The sequence below is a fragment of the Rhinopithecus roxellana genome, unplaced genomic scaffold (genome assembly GCF_007565055.1).
Source record: "Rhinopithecus roxellana isolate Shanxi Qingling unplaced genomic scaffold, ASM756505v1 contig5391, whole genome shotgun sequence".
Lineage (NCBI taxonomy): Eukaryota > Metazoa > Chordata > Mammalia > Primates > Cercopithecidae > Rhinopithecus > Rhinopithecus roxellana.
The window spans coordinates 30,357-39,252 of record NW_022144017.1 but is presented as its reverse complement, the minus strand read 5'-3'; positions in this window follow the sequence as shown (position 1 = coordinate 39,252).

Sequence of the window (8,896 nt, the reverse complement as noted above, 5' to 3'; positions counted from 1 at the left end):
ATTTATTCTGGCTTCTGTGTTTATTCATTTGTAATGTGTGCCAATATCATCCTTTCTAATTAACAGGAATTTTTCTTAAGTTGGCCACATAATAACTGTTAATATTTGTGAGGTATAGTGTGATATCTTAATACATGTGTGCAATATATAATAACCAAATCAGAGTAACTAGCAAATTTATCAACTCAAATATTAACATTTCTTTGTGTAAATAGCATTAAAAATTCTCTTTCTAGCTTCTTGCAAACAAACAATGTAAAATAAATTGTAAAGTCAACCTACCATGCTGTATAACATTAGAGCATATTCCCCTTGTCTAGCTGTAATTTTGTATTTATAAATAAAACATATTCCCCGTCACTCAATTTCATCTCCTTTTCAGCCTTATGTATCTATTATTCTACTTTCTATTTCTATAAAATCAATTTTTTTAGCTTCCACATAAGACTGAGAACATATGCCTATCTTATTTCTCTCAACACAATGGTGTACACTTCTACCTGTGTTGCTGTGAATGCTAGAATTTCATTCCTTTCTTAAGGGTTAATAATATTCCAGTGTGTAAATATACCATGTATTCTTTATCCATTTTCTGTTGATGGATGTGTAGGTGATTTCATGTAACTATTGAGATAGAATAGTGTTGCAGTGAATATGGGGGTGCAGACATTTCTTAAATATTGGGATTTTCATTCTTTTAATACATATTCAACAGCTGAATTGCTGAATCGCTGAATTATATTGAGTTCTAACTTTACTTCCATCATGGCTTTATTAACTTAGATTCCCACCAGTGATGTATGAGTATCCCTTTCTATGCATCCTAGCCAGTCTTTATTATTTTTCGTTTTACTGATAATACCCTTTCTTTCTTTTTTTTAGTTTCGCCTTTTTTTTTTTTTTTTTGAGACGGAGTCTCGCTCTGTCGCCCAGGCTGGAGTGCAGTGACACGATCTCGGCTCACTGCAAGCTCAACCTCCCTGGTTCACGCCATTCTCCTGCCTCAGCCTCCGGAGTAGCTGGGACTGCAAGCGCCCCGCCACCCCACCTGGCTAATTTTTTGTATTTTTTAGTAGAGACGGGGTTTTCACCATGTTAGCCAGGGTGGTCTCGATCTCCTGACCTCGTGATCCACCCGCCTCAGCCTCGCAAAGTGCTGGGATTACAGGCGTGAACCACCGCGCCTGGCCAATAATAGCCTTTCTAACAAGGATGAAATGCCATCTCATTGAGGATTTGCATTTTCCTGTATATTATTTATTTTCAGAATTTTATATATACTTGTTGGTCCTTTGTATGTCTTCTTCTGAGAGGTGTTGGTGGTCTTATTTGCTTATTTTTTAATCATACTTTATTACTATTCAGTAATTTGCATTTCTTTTATATTTTTGATATTGATCCCTTGTCATATAGTTTGTAAACATTGTCTCTCATACTGCAGGTTGCCTCTTCACTCTGTCACTTGTTTTCTTTACTGTGCCTGAGCTGGGATTTCTTGACAGAACGTGGAGAGGTGGGCTCAGGGGCTGTGGGACATTGGAGGGGAAGAGATGAACTCAACACCTAGAACACCTGAGCCGTCCTTGCTCATCATGTGATTTCTGGGTCAATGGTTTGAACAGATTCAGAAGAGTTTTTCTTGGCCTTCTGGGGCTAAATAATTTGAAGAGAGAATGATGTAACTTATTACTCACAGATGACAGAATGTGATAATTGTACACGTATGTAGGTGTGTAGGGATGGTTTGGCAGTGTTTACTCATCCAGAAAAGAGAAAAGTGTCTGCTATGAAAAAAATTATAGCTGTGACATTCATAATTATTATTAATGACAACCGATGCTAGACACTAGACCATGTTATAATGCTAGTGGAAAAACCCAACAGAAAAAAATGTGTCTCAGGAAAAAAAAAAAAAAAGGAAGAGGTCAAAATTTAAACGAGATGCCTTTGAACATTACCAGTAATAAAGATGCCAAAAAGAATCAACCATCATAACCAGAACAAGAATTAAATAACTGTTCATGGGTTTTATGTTGAGAAGATATGGAATTTTCATCTAGTGGCTCATCCCCATCCGCATAATAGAGTTCAGAGAACAAACTAAGAACAGAGTGTGACCTTAAAGGAAGTGGAGGCCAAATGCTTGAGTAGAAGGAGAGTCTGTGTTGGAATCATTGTGAAGTGATGAAACATGAATTCCACAGAGAAGCCACAGTATTCAAGGTCAGTACCGACTTTACTTGAGGTTAGTGGTGAATACAGCAAAGACAGGTTTCACTGTCCTCATTCAGTTTCTATTTTCTCAGCTCTCTTGGAAGGTCAGTTGTGAACATTGGGAATCTACTTACAACTTAATCACAGCAAGCAATTTTTACTGAAGGCATAGGTGACAATTGATGGTGAATTTAAATTTAGGTTATAGAAATAGTTATTGAAACCTCAATGTCAGTCTCTAGTAATTTATGTAGTAAAATGGTCAGCCTCATCATGGGGCTTTATTATTCCATCTGGGGATGAGTGTCCATGTGGGCATATGGTGCCAGTTCCAGTCATGGGGGCAAGGGAGATGGTCTGTTGAGGAATTTATGGCCCTTCAGAGGAGAACTGCAGAATTTTTCCCTCCCCACTTCCAGCTAATATTTGTTTGTGACCCTTGGGAATGTTGTCACCCTGTCACTACATGATGAGAGTTACTTGAGGAATGAAGCCGACTTACTGGATGCATCAGTGTGGAAAACTGAGAAAATAAACTGCTTTGGTAAATGAGTTGTCAAATTAGGCAAGCCTGGAGCCACTCACATCCAGGCTTCTTGTTTCATTACAGTGTGATTTACCTCATTGTCAGCTTATGTATTACTCTGTCCTCATGCTGCTATGGAAGAATACTTGAGACTGGCTAACTTACATATATATATATGTGGTGTGTATATATATGTGTGTGTGTGTGTATACATATATATGTGAATATATACATACATATATACATGTATATACATACATATATATGAAGTTTAATTGACTCACAGCTTCACATGGCTCAGAAAACTTACAATCATGGTGGAAGGAATCTTTTCACATGGTGGCCAAAGAGAGAAAGGGTGCAAACAGCGGAAATGCCAGACACTTGTAAAACCATCAGATCTCATGAGACTTACTCACTGTCACGAGAATAGTGTGGGAGTAACTGCCCCATGATCTGATTACGTTTGCCTGGTCTCACTTTTGACATTTGATTATGGGGATTACAAATCAAGATGAGATTTGGGTGACGTCTAAGCCAAAGCATATTATTCTGCTCCTGGTCCATTCCAGGTCTCATGTCCTCACATTTCAAAACACAATAATGCCTTTTAAATAGTTCCCCAAATTCTTAGCTTATTCCTGCATTAACCCAAAGAACTAACTTTAAGTCTTATCTGAAAAAAGACAAGACCCTTCTGCCTATAAGCCTGTAAAATCAAAAGCAAGTTGGTACTTTTTAGGTACATTGGTTTGTACAGAAATTGCATAAATACACCCATTTAAATGCAAGTAATTGGCAAAAATGAAGAGGCTACAGGTTGCATGCTATTCCAAAATCCAATAGGGCAGTCGGTTAAACTAAGTTCCAAAATGATCTCTATTGACTCCATGTCTCACATCCAGGTCACGCTGATGCAAGAGGTTGACTTCCAAGGCCTTGGGCAGCTCTACCACTGTGGCTTTTCAGGGGAATGCCCCCCTCCTGGCTGCTTTAATAGGCTGACTATGAATGTCTGTGGCTTTTCCAGGCTTATGGTGCAAGCTGTTGGTGGACTATCATTCTGGGATCTGGAGGACAGTAGCCCTCTTCTCAAAGCTTTCCTAGGCATACCCCAGTATGGACTCTGTATGGGGCTCCAGCCACACATTTCCCTTCTGCACTTGTTTGAGGGCTCCACCTCTGCAGCAAACTTCTGTCTAGACATCCAGGCATTTACATTACATCTTCAGAAATCTAGGAAGAGGTTCCCAAACCCTAATTATTGACTTCTGTGTATATGCAATCCAACATCACACGTAAGCTGCCAAGGCTTGTGGCTTGTACCTTCTGAAGCAATGGCTCAAGATGTACATTGGCCCATTTTAGCCATGATGGGGACCTGAAACAGCTGGGATGAAGGGCAACCATGTCTCAAGGTTTGCAAAGAGCAGGAGGGCCCTGGGCCTGGCCTAGGAAATGATTTATCTTTCCTAGGCCTCTGGGCCTGTGATGGGAGGGGCTGCTATGAAGGTCACTGAACATGCCCCTGAAGTCATTTTCCCCATTTGTCTTGGTGATTTAATATTAGGCTCCTCATTACTTACACAATTCAAGCAGCCAACTTAAATTTTCTCCCCATGAAAATGTTTTTTCTTTTTCTTTTCTTTTTTTTCTTTTTTTTGACAGAGTCTTGCTCTGTCACCCAGGCTGGAGTGCAGTGGCATGATTTTGGCTCACTGCAAGCTCCGCCTTCTGGGTTCACGCCATTCTCCTGCCTGAGCCTCCTGAGTAGCTGGGATTACAGGTGCCTGCCACCACGTCCAGCTAATTTTGTTTTGTACTTTTTAGTAGAGACAGGGTTTCACCATGTTAGCCAGGATGGTGTCCCATCTCCTGACCTCATGATCTGCCTGCCTCGGCCTCCCAAAGTGCTGGGATTTACAGGTATGAGCCACCGTGCCCAGCCCCCAAAATGGGTTTTTCTATCAAATCATCAGGCTACAAACTTTTCCAATTTTTATGCTCTGCTTCTTCTTGAATGCACTGCCACTTAAAAATTTCTTCTGCCAGATATCCTAAATCAATCTCTCTGAAGTTCAAAGTTCCACAGATTTCTAGGGCAGGGGCAAAATGTCACCAGTCTCTTTGCTAAACATAGCAAGAGTCACCTATATTCCAGTTCCCAAAAAGTTCCTCATCTCCATTGGAGACCATCTTAGCCCGGACTTCATTGTCTATGTTACTATCAGCATTTCAGTCAAAACCATTCAACAAGTCTCTAGAAAGTTCCAAACTTCCCTACATCTCCTGTCTTCTGAGCCCTCCAACTCTCTAGAAAGTTCCAAAATTTCAAACACGTTCTGTCTTCGTCTGAGCCCTCCAAACTGTTTCAACCTCTGCATGTTACCCAGTTTCCAAAATTCACTTCCACATTTTTCTGGTATCCTTATCGCAGAGCCCCACTACCTTGGTCCCACTTTACTATACTAGTCTGTTCTCAAACACGCAAGGACTGGGCAACTTGAAAACAGGTATAATTGACTCATAGTTCGCATTGCTGGGGAGGCCTCAGGAAACTTAAAATTATGGTGGATGGCACCTCTTCACACGGTGGTGGCAGGAGAGAGAATGAGTGCAAACAGAGAAAATACCAGGCCACATATAAAACAATCGGGTCTCGTGAGACTCATTCACTGTCACAAGAACAGCATGAGGAAAATCATGCTCATTATTCGATTACATCCACCTGGTCCTGCTTTTGACACATGGGGATTATAGGTAATTGTAACTAAAGATGAGATTTGGGTGGGAGTCAGCAAAACCATATCACCTTATGTATCTTTTTTTCGTTCCCTGCTAAATAGCCAAATGTAATAATCTAGAGGCAACTAAGAGTAAAAAAATGAAACCCAAACCAAACAAACAAAAAAACGCCACCAATTTGAAAATGAAATAAGTCCCAAGTAAAGTCAAAGTTAGTGTGTGGATTGGTAATGTGATAGACAGGAGACCATTGCTAGACACAAAGTGCGTGCTCACATCTATTTATCTCAATATATTTTTCAAAAATTGTATATCCCTTAGGTAATACTTCCATTGAGACCCTTGATTTAGCATTATTTATTGATGAATTATTACCTAAATATAACAACTTGAAGTTATTAACCAGTAATTCATTTTACTAGTCAGAACTTTAATTTAGGATATATTTCTCTATCTGATGTAAATCCAGTCCAGAAGGCAGAAGAATTATTGCACTTATTAGAGCTTGTCAGTTAACCAAAGACCAGGATGAATGTTAATCCCAGCAGTTTGGGAGGCTGAGGCAGGTGACTCACCTGAGATTAGGAGGTTTGAGACCAGCCTGACCAATATGGAAGAAAACCCTATTTCTACTAATAATACAAAATTAGCTGGACATGGTGGCACATGCCTGTAATCCCAGCTACTAGGAGGCTGAGGCAGGAGAATCACTTGAACCCGGAAGGCGGAGGTTGCAGTGAGCCGAGATCATGCCATTGCACTCCAGCCTAGGCAACAAGAGTGAAACTCTGTCAGAGAGAGAGAGAAGAAGGAAGGAAGGAAGGAAGGAAGGAGGAAGAAGGAAGGAAGGAAGGAAGGAAGGAAGGAAAGGAAAGGGGAAGAAGGAAAAGAGAAGAAAGAGAAAGAAAGGAAAGAAAGAGAAAAGAAAGAAAAAGGAAAGAAAAGAAAGAAGAAAAAGAAAGAAAGAAAAAAGAAAGGAAAGAAAGAAAGAAAGAAAGAAAGAAAGAAAGAAGAAAGAAAAGAAAGGAAAGAAAGAAAGAAAGAAAGAAAAGAAAAAGAAAGGAAAAGAAAGAAAGAAAGAAAAAGAAAGAAAGAAAGAAAGAAAAGAAAAGAAAAGAAAGAAAAGAAAGAAAGAAAGAGAAAGAAAGAAAAGAAAGAAAGAGAAGAAGAGAAAGAAAGAAGAGAAAGAAAGAAGAGAAAGAAAAGAAGAAAGGAAAGAGGCCGGGCGTGGTGGCTCAAGCCTGTAATCCCAGCACTCTGGGAGGCCGAGACAGGCGGATCACGAGGTCAGGAGATCGAGACCATCCTGGCTAACACGGTGAAAACCCCGTCTCTACTAAAAAAAAATACAAAAAAACTAGCCGGGCGAGGTGGCGGCACCTGTAGTCCCAGCTACTCGGGAGGCTGAGGCAGGAGAATGGCGTAAACCCCGGAGGTGGAGCTTGCAGTGAGCTGAGATCCGGCCACTGCACTCCAGCCTGGGCGGCAGAGCGAGACTCCGTCTCAAAAAAAAAAAAAAAAAAAAAAAAAAAAAGGGAAAGAAAGTCTTGCTCTGTCACACGAGCTGTATTGCAGTGGTGTGATCTTGGCTCACTGCAAACATTGCCTTCCAGGCTTAAGTGATTCTTGTGCCTTAGCCTTCTGAGTAGCAGGGCCTACAGGTGCACGTTACCATGTCTGACTAATTTTTGTATTTTTACTAGAGATGGGGTTTCTCCTTGTTGCCCAGGCTGGTCTCGAACTCCTGGCCTCAAGTAATCTGCCCGCCTCAGCCTTCCAAAGTGCTGGGATTAAAGGTGTGAGCCAACACACCTGGCCAAAAATATACCTTAAAATGAATTCCTACATTCTACAAACCTAACTTATATAACTTTGAAACCAAATAAAAACAAGGAAACAATTACAATAAACAATGTTGTAGTGCATCATTATACCAAATATCCAGTCTTAACCTGGTTTATAATATTATGAAAGCATGGAAGGCCTTGCCATTGTTCATTTTCCACAGAATCAATCTCACTCACAATCTTCTGAATATGTCGAAAAACTTGTATCTTTAAATAGAAATTATAAAACTGTGATAAAATATTAATCTCTCTTGGCCAAGAGTTATCCCACTAGCACTGTGGCATTATGGTCCACTCCTTAGGGCACATCAATTACTATCCTAAGGCTTGGTAGCTGGAAGGTCCATACATGTAAAGATTTTTGTCATATGGCATGCATGTGTTGCAAAATATTTAAAGTGATTATTGTGTTATATTCAGTCAAATCACTAAAAGTTTAAGGTTTCTTTTTTACTACATATTTTTAGCAGTATTTTGTGATCTTCAGCCACGAGACCATGTCTATTGGAAGAAACATCAGGACAAAATTCTTTTTTATTGAACCATATTGGAAGAAATTTTATCAGTACTTTTTAAAATTGTTTTTTTGAGGCAGAGTCTCACTCTGTTGCCCAGGCTGGAGTGCAGTGGCCCCATCTCAGCTCACTGCAACCTCCACCTTCCTGGTTCAAGTGATTCTACTGCCTCAGCCTCCTGAGTAACTGGGACTACAGGTGTGCACTACCACACCTGGTTAATTCTTGAATTTTTAGCAGAGACGGGGTTTTGCTGTTTTGACCAGGCTGGTCTCAAACTTCTAACCTCAAGTGATCTGCTCACCTTGGTCTCCCAAAGTGCTGGGATTACAGATATGATCTACCTTGCCAGGCCTTTATTAGGTGCTTTTAACCAAAACACTGAAAAAAAAAAAAAAAATCCGGGGAATTAATTATTGGGTTAATATTACACAGCTAAAGAATCAATTCAGAACAGATGTGGTGACTCATGCCTATAATTTCATCACTTCAAGAAGCAAATCAAAGAGAAGCACATGAGACCACGAGTTCAAGACCAGCCAGGGAAACTTTGGGACAGTCCATTTCTGTGACAATAAACTTTTAAAAATCAGCTGGGTATGGTGGTGCACCTCTCTAGTCCTGGATACTCGGAAGACTGAGACAGTAGAATTGTGTGAGCCAGAATTTCATGATTACAGCGAGCTATGATTGTGTCACTTCACTCCAACCTTTGTGACAAAGCAAGACCTTGTCACCGAAAAAAAAATCAGTTAAGAATTTCACACAGTCATAAGATTACTCCAATAGAAGATACTGAATTGAGCATGCTCAGAGATCCTCTGGTGCTTCTGATGTTTTGGGGCAGGCAGCTTACCTCAGACATCCAGAATAGGCTGATGATCTTAGACAGTAAAAGGTCTCCACACAAGACTTTGAAACAGGACCCCGTCCGATTCCACCACCACTTTCACGTCCTTCTTGTCTTTTCTCCTTTTTTATTATTGTTTGCTTATGCTTATAAACAGTCTTCTCATTATTTGTAGAATGCTTCTTGCCCACCCGTATTG